The sequence below is a fragment of the Oncorhynchus mykiss genome, chromosome 28 (genome assembly GCF_057628025.1).
Source record: "Oncorhynchus mykiss isolate SJ-2025 chromosome 28, ASM5762802v1, whole genome shotgun sequence".
Lineage (NCBI taxonomy): Eukaryota > Metazoa > Chordata > Actinopteri > Salmoniformes > Salmonidae > Oncorhynchus > Oncorhynchus mykiss.
In genome coordinates this window covers 17,561,190-17,575,813 of record NC_143049.1, presented here as the reverse complement: position 1 = coordinate 17,575,813, position 14,624 = coordinate 17,561,190, and the positions used below count along the sequence as shown (strand labels likewise).

The window sequence follows — 14,624 nt, the reverse complement described above, 5'->3', positions numbered from 1 at the left end:
TTCAACTGTACCGGGCAGATGTCAGACAGCGTGTATGGCGTTGTGTGGGCGAGTGGTTTGCTGATGTCAACATTGTGAACAGAGTGCCCCATGATGGTGTGGTTATGGTATGGGCAGGCATAAGGTACGGACAACATACAAAATAGCATTTATTGATGGCCATTTGAATGCACAGAGATAACATAATGAGATCCTGAGGCCCATTGTCATGCCATTCATCCGCTGCCATCACCTCATGTGTCAGCAAGATAATGCACAGCCCCATGTCGCAAGGATCTGCACACAATTCCTGGAAGCTGAAAATGTCCCAGTTCTTCCATGGCCTCCATACTAACCAGACATGTCACCACCCATTGAGCATATTTGGGATACTCTGGACCGACGTGTACGACAGTGTTCCAGTTCCCCTCCAATATCCAGCAACTTCGCACAGCCACTGAAGAGGACTGACAACAATCCACAGGTCACAATCAACAGCCTGATCAACTCTACAGTATATCACAAAAGTGAGTACACCCCTCATTTTTGTAAATATGAGTATATCTTTTCATGTGACAACACTGAAGAATTGATACTTTGCTACAATGTAAAGAAGTGAGTGTACAGCTTGTTTAACAGTGTAAATTTGCTGTCCCCTCAAAATAACTCAACACACAGCCATTAATGTCTAAACCGCTGGCAACAAAAGTGAGTACACCCCTAAGTGAAAATGTCCAAATTGGGCCCAAAGTGTCAATATTTTGTGTGGCCACCATCATTTTCCAGCACTGCCTTAACCCTCTTGGGCATGGAGTTCCCCAGAGCTTCAAAGGTTGCCACTGGAGTCCTCTTCCACTCCTCCATGACGACATCACGGAGCTGGTGGATGTTAGAGACCTTGCACTCCTCCATCTTCCGTTTGAGGATGCCCCACAGATGCTCAATAGGGTTTAGGTCTGGAGACATGCTTGGCCAGTCCATCACCTTTACCCTCAGCTTCTTTAGCAAGGCAGTGGTCGTCTTGGAGGTGTGTTTGGGGTCGTTATCATGTTGGAATACTGCCCTGCGGCCCAGTCTCTGAAGGGAGGGGGATCATGCTCTGCTTCAGTATGTCACAATACATGTGGGCATTCATGGTTCCCTCAATGAACTGTAGCTCCCCAGTGCCAGCAGCACTCATGCAGCCCCATACCATGACACTCCCACCACCATGCTTGACTGTAGGCAAGACACACTTGTCTTTGTACTCCTCACCTGGTTGCCGCCACACACGCTTGACACCATCTGAACCAAATAAGTTTATCTTGGTCTCATCAGACCACAGGACATGGTTCCGGTAATCCATGTCCTTAGTCTGCTTGTCTTCAGCAAACTGTTTGCGGGCTTTCTTGTGCATCATCTTTAGAAGAGACTTCTTTCTGGGATGACAGCCATGCAGACCAATTTGATACAGTGTACGGCATATGGTCTGAGCACTGACAGGCTGACGCCCCACCCCTTCAACCTCTGCAGCAATGTAGGCAGCACTCATACGTCTATTTCCCAAAGACAACCTCTGGATATGACCCTGAGCATGTGCACTCAACTTCTTTGGTTGACCATGGCGAGGCCTGTTCTGAGTGGAACCTGTCCAGTTAAACCACTGTATGGTCTTGGCCACCGTGCTGCAGCTCAGTTTCAGGGTCTTGGCAATCTTCTTATAGCCCAGGCCATCTTTATGTAGAGCAACAATTCTTTTTTTTTCAGTTCTTTGCCATGAGGTGCCATGTTGAACTTCCAGTGACCAGTCAGTATGAGGGAGTGTGAGAGCGATGACACCAAATTTAACACACCTGCTCCCCATTCACACCTGAGACCTTGTAACACTAATGAGTCACATGACACCGGGGAGGGAAAATGGCTAATTGGGCCCAATTTGGAAAATGATGGTGGCCACACAAAATATTGACACTTTGGGCCCAATTTGGACATTTTCACTTAGGGGTGTACTCACTTTTTGTTGCCAGCGGTTTAGACATTAATGGCTGTGTGTTGAGTTATTTTGAGGGGACAGCAAATGTACACTGTTAAACAAGCTGTACACTCACTCCTTTACATTGTAGCAAAGTGTCAATTCTTCAGTGTTGTCACATGAAAAGATATACTCAAATATTTACAAAAATGTGAGTGGTGTACTCACTTTTGTGATATACTGTATGTGAAGGATATGTGTCGTGCTGCATGAGGCAAATGGTGGTTACCAAATACTGACTGTTTTTCTGATCCATGTCCCCAAATGGTTTTTTTTTTTTACGTATCTGTGACCAACAGATACATATCTGTATTCCCAGTCATGTGAAATCCATAGGTTAGGGTGTTTTTTTTCTGTTCAGTGTAGTTGGTCCAGAACAACTGTTGGTGTCCGTCTGGAACATCAAATGTACTGTATGTAATACTGCAGCAGAGGAAGGAGAAGGAATACTCAAGATATTTCTAGGTATTCACATATGTGGAAAGGTGACTGAATACAAAACTTTGCAATGGAATCTATTCATATCAGTTAAGGTTGAACACAAAACAAATCTCATTCAATTACACAAGCATCCTGTTAGAGCCGATTTGGACATATAAAAGATAGAACATACAGAGCTCCATGTACGTTTGTGTAAATATATTCATTATGAATGTATATGATGAAATATTGGGTACCTTAATGATTTATATTTACCTGATTGAGATATATTCCTTTGTGATTAGTGTAACTTGGCCCCCCCTCTTTGCCCCCCCCCCCTCTTGCCCATGTGGTAAGTGTGTTAGGATAAAGGCAGGATGTTGGGCCTTCGGGGTTGGGGGAGTCCTAGCTAGATGTGGGAGCGGTATAGTCTTTTGACCATACAGACAGGCCATATTATGTATTTTTCACATCAAGTAATCTATGCTTTAAGTTGATTGGAGAATATTTTTGTTTGTTTGATATTAGAAGAATAAACCTTTTTGTTGCACCATATCCCTGGATCTCATTGAATGTTTTGGCCGTTTGGAAACCTTGAATGTGGACTGTATGTGTACGAAACAACCCCGCCCTTTCAGGCTAGGGCAGTGGCTATGGTCAAGAGGAAAGGAAGCCACTACACATCCGCTTTACAATTTTGGCGGCTATCTACCTATGCTGTCCCCTCCCTTCCTTCAACATTGTCCGATGATGAGCCAGCTCTGTAAATTAGTACTTGTGGCAGACAGAGCTCTCATTGTACCCTATTCCATGAGGAAATAGTCGATGGTCGCACTCAGATTTAAGTGCTAATTTATTTGGGCTATGAAGATTATATAGGGTGAGCTGAGAGACTGTTGGCCTGTGGACTTTACTCAGGCCCTGGAGGGATGCCCATAGGCTGGGGAGAGAGGAGCGGGTGGGGAATGGGGGTTATAGTACCTACTAGTACCTACTGTCCAGCCTGCTTGGGGACTCAGGCCAATATCGATCTGAGCACAGCTTTCATATCCCTTGCAAATCAGCTAGAGTAAATTACCTTCTGTAATGTCATGAGGCCACTTAGGGTAGTTGTGTAAATGTTAGGTTGGGATTTTCTGTTGTTTTCATCAGGAATCAGTTCATGAACAGGGAATAGGACTCAAGCTGCCTTGTCTCCCTCACCACCTCAGGCCTCAAAGTTTATTGTAAGGCTCGTGACTGCCCTCCTCTGGTCAACAGTCTAATGGCAGGTATTCATGAGACCATACCTTATTTTTCCCACAAAACGATGGTGCCCAGACGGTGACGCTGTTGGCATGTGTACGTACCTTAAACTGAGTTGGGGAGGGAGGTAGGGGGAGTAAAAATCTAACTGGTATGTGATTTAATCTTTAGTGTAACATGAGTTCTATTGCACTGTAAATGTGAGAGTTTAACTCCCTAGCTTTTCATTTTTTATTAACAGTGGCACAATGTCATCCTAAGTCAACCAGTTCGTTTTTTATCACCTAGCAGTATATGCAGTCAGCTTGGCTTCTCTCCACATGAAATTGTCCCCGTTTTTTCAAAGGAAATAAAGTGACATTGTGACAGATCACCTCTATTCTATATGACAAAGTGCCCCAACATTTCCAGTGGTGTTCCACTGATTGAATTATATGAACCTATAGTCTCAGAAAGAACACACATCATCCCCATACGTCTGGCTATGAGGAGACACTTTCTAGAGGGAGATGAGGCTATCCATCATGGCGGGTACTGTGCTTCTGTCACACTGCTGCTGTAAACTCCTTCTGCCCTACAGTGAAATGGTACATCTCTTCAGAAGCAATTCTCTGCTCAGGTTCTGGCCTTAAACTCCAACGTTTATTAAAACCTGTATTATGAGAAGTGCTTTATGTCAGACTGTTGCATCTATTTGGTATATGATACGGTTATGGTTTGTGTTTTGTGAGGTACCAACAGAAGCCAAACAAAGGCATGGATATGTGCAGTATAATCACAAAATTGTTCACACTGAAGACTTGGAAATGACAATTTATTTCATGAAATTCTAAATCGACACAAACGGCATTTAAGGTGCAGTTGTCAAGTATGAAAGTCTAACATTCAAATACAGTTGTCGGGAGTCGGAAGTTTACATAAACAAGTTTTAATTACTCCAACCTGAGTGTTTCAACCACTCCACACATTTCTTGCTAACAAACTATAGTTTTGGCAAGTCGGTTAGGACATCTACTTTGTGCGTGACACAAGTCATTTTTCCAACAATTGTTTACAGACAGATTTTTTTTCACTGTATCACAATTCCAGTGGGTCAGACATTTACATACATTAAGTTGACTGTGCCTTTTTAAACAGCTTGGAAAATTCCAGAAAATGATGTCATGGCTTTAGAGAGCTTATTATAGGCTATAGGAGTACGGACTCATTGTAAATGGCTGGAATGGAATATTTGTAACTGCATCAAACATATGGAAACATTCCAGCCATTACAATGAGCTCTATAACTGCTATTTGCTGGTTTGTTTATGATCTGCTGCTACGCACTGAACATCTGTGTGTTAAGATAGATATGTTATAGGCAAAGCTTAATTGTTTCTCTTCAATGACCAATGTGCACAGAGAATGTTCGTACTTATTTTACAATCTAGGAGCGGGCTAAAGATGTCCGACAGAACCTGTCCATCACAGCATTGGTTTTATAATGTACTTAGCGACCATATGTAAATAATGTCTCTTATGCCCTCATAAGCCTGCCGTTTTGTCTCCAGTTACCAAATTCAGTGTGATGACCCATTGTAAATGGTTGACCTGGACATTTTTCCCTGACAGAAATCCCTGAAGCATAGTCTATTGTTATCATCCTGCAGTGTAGCAGAGTGCCACAAGAAAACACATCTGGGCCAGAAGATGATGGGACAAGATTGCAGAGATCAATAGATTTCATATGATATGGGTAATTGGTTGGAGTAGAGTGCAAAGTTTTATATTATCCAGTTACCTCACAAATGTTGAGGAAGGCTCACCTCCATGTACACAAACACATCTACATTGCGAGGACATGCAGCAATCATATTCTGCCTGAGAAGTGAGTTGTGTGGGTTAAGGCATGGTGGCTTGGAGTAGGGGGCTGCAGTGGTGGAGGACTGAAAGTGTCTCTCTCTGGATCTCCCCCTGCTTTACAGGTTGGTCTCCCTCTTCCGTGCCCGTGGTAGTCATACGAATGACAGCACCTCGCCTGTCAAGTCCCGGAAAATATCCTTCTCCAGGTCAATGTGGTGGATGGACGGTGGCTTGGTGATCAGGTCATCTGGTTCCCCCTGGTACACGCCGTTGCCCTTCACCTCCCTGTACTTCCTCGATGCTGGAACCTTCTGGAAGACGTCCCGGAGCATCCTCCCAAGCTCAGGGTCCAGGCAGAACAGGTATTCATAGAGGGCAGCCGCCATGATGCCACCCAGGATTGGACCAACCCAGTACACCTGCAATACAGATAAAAGTCAAACCCAGTTCAGACAAATATGAACCCATTACCACAGCGGAGGCTACCCCATTCTGACAGAGCTGCCATGCATTATTAGACTAGATGTCTTGTCATGTCTGTAAATGTGCAACAGTTGTTGTTTATGGGCATCCTCAGTGGAGCCAGGTACCTTTTTGGGTTCTGCCAAGTCAACCATGTTGTTATCAAAAGACCGCAAACACCCGTCAGATAATGACGCCACTCTCAGTGAGAAGACCTGTCCTAATTATATCCAAGACCCAGACCCTCCTCCGCTACACACACACACACACACACACACACCAATCAGTTCCACTGTGCCTTGCTGAGTCAGTATGAACAGCTACCTCGTAGCGAGGGTTATATATAAACTATTAATTATGCATGCTTTAGGTGAGTATTTCCTTTCCAGTTTAACCTTTGTAGAACTCCCGTCCACTGTTGTGGGTGAAGACCCTGACCCTATATTTTAAGCAAAGAGTTTACCTTTCAACTGTTTAATGAATGATATACACTGAGTGTCCAAAACATAAGGAACATCTTCCTAATATTGAGTTGCACCCCATTTTGTCCTCAGAAGAGCCTCAATTCACTGGGGCATGGACTATAAGGTGCCAGAAGAGTTCCACAGGGATACTGGCCCATGTTGACTCCAATGCTTCCCACACTTGTGTCAAGTTGGCTGGAGAACCATTCTTGATGCACATGGGAAACCGTACCCCCTTCAAAGGCACTTAAATATTTTGTCTTGCCCATTCCCCCTCTGAATGGCACACATACAAAAAAAGTCATTCTTTCACCTGTCTCCTCCCCTTCATCTACACTGATTTTAAGTGGATTCAACATGTGACATCAATAAGGGATCATAGCTTTCATCTGGATTCACCTGGTCAGTCTGTCATAGTGTTTGGTACACTCAGTGTATGATCAACAATGCTTCACAACATGGCAGGTGGTCAGTTTTAACCATTTGAGATATGGTTTCAACACATGAAACAGATGTGTCCCTCATATTGGCAAATAGAAACCAATGTCTTAGATATGGACTACATGGCTTAGATATTCGCCCTTCACCGACAACTGTGTAGGAGTATAGCCCTTTGAGGGCGAGAAGGCGGCAGCAGTTTCTATCTTACCCAGTGGTTTTCAAAATTCATGGTGGCGACTGCAGGCCCAAAGGAGCGAGCGGGGTTCATACTGGCTCCTGTGTATGGGATCTAGAACACAAAGCATGGCATAGAGGTTTTAACATGCAAGCACTGTAGAGAGAGGGAGAGAGAGAGACATGGAGCAAGACCTAGCCAGAGCTGACACAACACCTACAGTAGTGGATTGTTCCACTTGAATACATGATAATGATACAATGAAAGTATATATCATCATGGGGAAATGTATGCTGGTATTCCATAGATATACAGTAAATGGTACTAGTTAGCACTGATTGGCATCTAGTGGCATGTAGGCAGCATATTGAAGTCAAGCTTTGCTATGACTAGAGGTAGGTAGCATGTCGTTTGCAGGACAATTAATGGGGTTTAGGTAGGTCCCTGATGATTGGTTGGCATGGAGGAGGATGCACACGTGAGATATGAACTAACTGTGAACTAATGCACTATATTGTACTATTCTACCATTATGATGATTTAAAGAACAAACTACATCACCAATCTACATCAATGCCCTGTTTACATTTTCTTCCATAGTTGGTATTGAATTAAATATACTGTAATGTCTGACTCTTGAGGCCTTCAGGTTCGCTATAATCCTAGAGCTCTAACCACTACAACATGTGGCCTGGCCCCTAATTGACCTAACTCAAGTTAGAGATAGAATCCCACTCACCGCGAACAGATGTCCGACGGTTACAGCGACTCCAATGGCGAGGCCAACCAAGCCGTTAAGGTCAGAGCGTTTGGGGTCGCAGGTGGCGAACACGGTGAAGACCAGCTCGAAGGTGATCAGGAGCTCCACCAACAGGGCTTAGCCCATGTTGAGCTTAGGGTTCACCTGGGAAACGAGAGTAAGAGTTAGCCACAGTCGGTGCGTCTTCGTCTATGAATGAACAACACTTTATGGCATCAATCCATACCAGACCTGGGTTCAACTAGTATTCACAATATTTTCAAATACTTTAGCTGTGCTTGATTGACCTTGCCTGATGGAATAGTCCCAAACTAGTCCATAGGTGTCAACTCTGACTGTTGCTAGCTAGATTCTCTGATTTTAAGGCTAAACTATATGTGTTACCAGAGTCACTCCAAGGCCCCCTCTGACAGACACTGGTGTCACCAGGTAGAGGAGCCCTGCCCCAGTGATCCCCAGGCACTGGGCAGCCAGGTAGAAGACACCCTTGGCCAGGCTCAGCTTCCTGGTCACCACCATGGCTGCTGTGACCGCCGGGTTGACGTGACTGCCACTGATGTGTCCGAAGCATTGCACCATGGTGGCGATGGCCAGGCCAAAGCACAGCGAGATGAGGACCAGGTCTGCGGGGGGAGGGTTGTCCGACTCAGATGCCCAGTTGATGGTGGAGCCCAGGCTGAGGAGGACGAAGATCAGGGAAGCTAGGTACTCGGCTGACACAGCTCTCCAGAAGTCCTTGGTCCAGATTCCTTTGAATGCCACCATGATGGGATGCTGGTTACGCGCTGACAGGCAACTCCTGGTAAAATAATAATGAATTCATAAATGAAATGATTATCCCAGTTTAGTTATTCTCCATCTGTCTGTGTGCCGGGAAATTCACTGAACCCTTCCAGGAAAGGGAACTTGCTGCTGGGCACAACATTTAAAACTCTAGGGAATTGAGTCAGTTCCCATAACACACTGTGCCAGACAGCAGAGCGAACACTATGCTAAGGACATACAGTAGAGGGATGCACTATGCCATTTTGCAATCAATGAGTTTATAATAGGCTACATACAAATGGTATATATAATTCAACAATGTAATACTTTCAAAGAGAGAGAGAGAGTGTCTGACTGACTGCAGAGAGAGAGTGTCTGACTGAATGACTGACTAACTAGAGAGAGATTGTCTTACTGACTGACTGACTGGAGAGAGAGAGTGTCTTACTGACTGACTGAAGAGAGAGAGTGTCTGACTGACTGACTGGAGAGAGAGAGTGTCTTACTGCCTGACTGAAGAGAGAGAGTGTCTTACTGACTGACTGAAGAGAGAGAGTGTCTTACTGACTGACTGACTGGAGAGAGAGAGTGACTGACTGACTGACTGACTGGAGAGAGAGAGTGTCTGACTGACTGGAGAGAGAGAGTGTCTGACTGACTGACTGGAGAGAGAATGTCTTACTGACTGACTGACTGACTGGAGAGAGAAAGTGTCTGACTGACTGACTGGAGAGAGAGAGTGTCTGACTGACTGAGGAGGGGGAGAGTGACTGACTGACTGACTGGAGAGAGAGAGAGAGTGTCTGACTGACTGGAGAGAGAGAGTGACTGACTGACTGACTGACTGACTGACTGACTGACTGACTGACTGGAGAGAGAGAGTGTCTGACTGACTGGAGAGAGAGAGTGTCTGACTGACTGACTGGAGAGAGAATGTCTTACTGACTGACTGACTGACTGGAGAGAGAAAGTGTCTGACTGACTGACTGGAGAGAGAGAGAGAGTGTCTGACTGACTGAGGAGGGGGAGAGTGACTGACTGACTGACTGACTGGAGAGAGAGAGAGAGTGTCTGACTGACTGGAGAGAGAGAGTGACTGACTGACTGACTGACTGGAGAGAGAGAGTGAGTGTCTGACTGACTGGAGAGAGAGAGTGTCTGACTGACTGACTGGAGAGAGAATGTCTTACTGACTGACTGACTGACTGGAGAGAGAAAGTGTCTGACTGACTGACTGGAGAGAGAGAGTGTCTGACTGACTGGGGAGGGGGAGAGTGACTGACTGACTGACTGACTGACTGACTGGAGAGAGAGAGAGTGTCTGACTGACTGGAGAGAGAGATAGAGAGTGTCTGACTGACTGGAGAGAGAGAGAGTGTCTGACTGACTGACTGACTGGAGAGAGAGAGTGTCTGTCTGACTGACTGACTGACTGACTGACTGGAAAGAGTGTCTGACTGACTGACTGGAGAGAGAGTGTCTGACTGACTGACTGGAGAGAGAGTGTCTGACTGACTGACTGACTGGAGAGAGAGAGTGTCTGACTGGCTGACTGGAGAGAGAGAGTGTCTGACTGACTGGAGAGAGAGAGTGTCTGACTGACTGACTGGAGAGAGTGTCTGACTGACTGACTGGAGAGAGAGAGTGACTGACTGACTGACTGGAGAGCGAGAGAGAGTGTCTGACTGACTGGAGAGAGAGTGTCTGTCTGACTGACCCTGGAGAGAGAGAGAGAGGGAGTGTCTGACTGACTGACTTACTGCAGAGAGAGTGTCTGTCTGACTGACTGACTGACTGACTGACTGACTGACTGACTGACTGACTGACTGGAGAGAGAGTGTCTGACTGACTGACTGGAGAGTGTGTCTGACTGACTGAAGAGAGAGAGAGAGTGTCTGACTGACTGACTGACTGACTATCTAGAGAGAGGGAGTGTCTGACTGACTGACTGGAGAGAGTGTCTGACTGACTGAAGAGAGAGAGAGAGTGTCTGACTGACTGACTGACTATCTAGAGAGAGGGAGTGTCTGACTGACTGACTGACTGACTGGGGAGAGAGAGACTGACTGACTGACTGACTGGAGAGCGAGAGAGTGTCTGACTGACTGGAGAGAGAGAGACTGACTGACTGACTGCAGAGAGAGTGTCTGACTGACTGACTGGAGAGAGTGTCTGTCTGACTGACTGACTGCAGAGAGAGTGGCTGACTGACTGGAGAGAGAGAGAGTGGCTGACTGACTGGAGAGAGAGAGAGTGACTGACTGGCTGGAGAGAGAGAGAGTGACTGACTGGCTGGAGAGAGTGACTGACTGACTGGAGAGAGTGACTGACTGACTGGAGAGAGAGTGACTGACTGACTGACTGGAGAGAGAGAGTGTCTGACTGACTGACTGACTGAAGAGAGAGAGTGTCTGACTGACTGACTGACTGACTGGGGAGAGAGAGTGTCTGTGTCTGACTGGCTGACTGGAGAGAGAGAGAGTGTCTGTCTGACAGGAGAGAGTGTCTGTCTGACTGACTGACTGACTGCAGAGAGAGTGACTGACTGACTGACTGGAGAGAGAGTGACTGACTGACTGACTGGAGAGTGACTGACTGACTGACTGGAGAGAGAGTGACTGACTGACTGGAGAGAGAGTCTGTCTGACTAACTGACTGACTGCAGAGAGAGAGAGTGACTGACTGACTGGAGAGAGATTGACTGACTGACTGAATGGAGAGAGACTGACTGACTGACTGACTGGAGAGAGAGTGACTGACTGGAGAGAGAGTGTCTGACTGACTGGAGAGAGAGAGTGTCTGACTGACTGGAGAGAGAGAGTGTCTGACTGACTGGAGAGAGAGAGTGTCTGACTGACTGACTGGAGAGAGTGTCTGACTGACTGACTGGAGAGAGAGAGTGACTGACTGACTGACTGGAGAGCGAGAGAGAGTGTCTGACTGACTGGAGAGAGAGTGTCTGTCTGACTGACCCTGGAGAGAGAGAGAGAGGGAGTGTCTGACTGACTGACTTACTGCAGAGAGAGTGTCTGTCTGACTGACTGACTGACTGACTGACTGACTGACTGACTGACTGACTGACTGACTGACTGGAGAGAGAGTGTCTGACTGACTGACTGGAGAGTGTGTCTGACTGACTGAAGAGAGAGAGAGAGTGTCTGACTGACTGACTGACTGACTGACTATCTAGAGAGAGGGAGTGTCTGACTGACTGACTGGAGAGAGTGTCTGACTGACTGAAGAGAGAGAGAGAGTGTCTGACTGACTGACTGACTATCTAGAGAGAGGGAGTGTCTGACTGACTGACTGACTGACTGACTGGGGAGAGAGAGACTGACTGACTGACTGACTGGAGAGCGAGAGAGTGTCTGACTGACTGGAGAGAGAGAGACTGACTGACTGACTGCAGAGAGAGTGTCTGACTGACTGACTGGGGAGAGAGAGAGTGTCTGACTGACTGACTGGGGAGAGCGAGAGTGTCTGACTGACTGACTGACTGGAGAGAGTGTCTGACTGACTGACTGGAGAGAGAGTGTCTGTCTGACTGACACTGGAGAGAGAGTGTCTGTCTGACTGACACTGGAGAGAGAGGGTGTGACTGACTGCAGAGAGAGCGTCTGACTGACTGTTGGAAGTTGCAATATGTCACATCCTTGACATCTAGAATATCTAAACCCAGTGACCCAATGCCTAACCAGAACTCATTTAGTTATCATATTTCAGATGATCAAACATTTGAACAAGTTGCATACAGTATTTCATAAATAACAAATGCATTTATGGAAACATGTTTTTATGGTTCAGAAATATGAATGGTCTGAAGATCTATCAACTTGTTTAAAAGCATCTTGTATTCAGTATTTCATTTCTTTGAGTGTTATTTAAAACAGCATGCATTAACAAGGCAGGTTTGCATTGTATCCTATGGAGGTATTATTTCTCTAATGGAGGTATTATTTCTCTCTAATTATTTATTTAGAACTTACCATAAACAAATACAAGATCTCCCACTCTCCTCTATTGCTTGTGCTTTCTCTTCACTCATTCTGCAACAATCTGATTAATTGAGAGAAATGTCTCTGTACTGCACACAATAAAGAACAATCAAATGTATTAAGTCCCAACATGTCTACTTACAGACGTGCCGCAGCTGGCTGGTAATGACAGAGTGCTAGAGTGGAGGAGAAAGTCGTTGTGGGTCTGTCAGATAAAAAATAATCCACGCCTTGTGCTGGGATCGCTTCAAGGAGCTTTATTGCATTAGTAATGGGGCACCACCCACAGGAGAGGATGAACCCCTTTCCAGGACACGACACACTGTCGTCACGTACATATGCGCGCAACTCTTGGCTGCAGTAAGAAAGCCATCGCCGTCTGCGTCCATTCAACATAGCCTAGATGTGTAGAGGTAATATAAACATACAAAATAACTTTTTGGGGGTTCTCATCAATGATGTTTCGATTTTTGCTTGAACCGTCGCTAAGATTATAGTTGGTTGTGATCTTTGCAAGCAAACCATTTTGGATGCAGCAGTTAGCAAGATTGCTTGTTAGCTAGATTGCTTGTTAGCTAGATTGCTTGTTAGCTAGATTGCTTGTTAGCTAGATTGCTTGTTAGCTAGATTGCTTGTTAGCTAGATTGCTTGTTAGCTAGAATGCTTGTTAGCTAGAATGCTTTTTAGCTAGAATGCTCAATGACATCGGCTGTAACAAAAGCTAGCCAAAGAGCCACTTAACTGGTTGAAGTTTAAATGTTTTTGACGTATAATGCAGTTGATTTGCGATGATGACACACATTATTTTAAAACTTCTTAGGGATCAAATCCCTTTAGCGGGATCGATTTGACAACATCCAAATTCAAATTAAATGACTATAAATATTAAACTTTCATGAAATCACACATGCAATACACCAAATTAAAGCGACACTTGTTAATCCAGTTAACATGTCAGATTTCCAAAATACTTATTATTTTACCAGGTAAGTTGACTGAGAAAACATTCTCATTTGCAGCAACAACCTGGGGAATAGTTACAGGGGATGAATGAGCCAATTGTAAACTGGGGATTATTAGGTGACCGTGATGGTTTGATGGCCAGATTGGGAATTTAGCCAGGACACCGGGGTTAACACCCCTACAATAAGTCCCATGGGATCTTTAATGACCACAGAGAGTCAGGGCACCCGTTTAACGTCCCATCCAAAAGACGACACCCTACACAGGGCAGTGTGTAGGGGCATTGGGATATTTTTTATACCAGAGGAAAGAGTGCCTCCTACTGGCCCTCCAACACCACTTCCAGCAGCATCTGGTCTCCCATCCAGGGAATGACCAGGACCAACCTTGCTTAGCTTCAGAAGCAAGCCAGCAGTGGTATGCAGGGTGGTATGCTGCTGGTTAAATCAAACCATGCTATTATCTAAGGACATCACCCAAACAAACAAAGACAGACAATCATAATTCAACCCGCCAGGCGTGACAGGAAACTCAGAAATAAAGATATAATTCATGCCTTACCTTTCTTCTGTTGACACTCCAATGTGTCCCTTAAACATCAAAAATTGTCCTTCTGTTCGATTATTTCCGTCATTATATATCCAAAATGTCCATTTATTTGGCGCGTTTGATCCAGAAAAACACAGGTTCCAACTTGCGCAACATGACTACAAATTATGGATATTAAACATCTAGGTACATACAAGTGTCTTATTTTGTTTAAAAGCATGCATTTTTGTGAATTTACAATAAGCTTTATAGCGAAAGCATGCCATGCGATTGTTTGAGGACGACACCCCACATCAAACTATTTTTCAACCAACAGCTTCATAGAATCAAAAATGGCAATTTAAATATGAATTTATTTTGAAAAACTTTCTCTGATTTGCAATCCAAAGGGTCCCAGCTACAATATGCGTTTTGTTAGATAAAATCCTTCTTTATATCCCAACAAGTCTGTATAGTTGGCACCATCGATTTGAGTAATCCACTCGTTCAACATGCAGAGAAAGGAATCCAAAAAGCTACCGCTAAACTTTGTTAAAACAAGTCAAAATACATT

The 14,624-nt window shown here is 45.1% G+C and overlaps 1 pseudogene across 1 annotated transcript; it reads right to left on the bottom strand.

Annotated features, from left to right (window-relative positions):
- Window positions 1–4,452: 4,452 nt before the first annotated feature.
- LOC110508278 (aquaporin-4-like) lies at window positions 4,453–8,919 on the bottom strand (annotated as a pseudogene). Its single transcript, XR_016493056.1, has 4 exons — window positions 8,184–8,919; window positions 7,779–7,943; window positions 7,073–7,153; window positions 4,453–5,916 (listed from the first exon to the last, which is right to left on the bottom strand). The product of XR_016493056.1 is annotated as an aquaporin-4-like (transcript).
- Window positions 8,920–14,624: the final 5,705 nt, after the last annotated feature.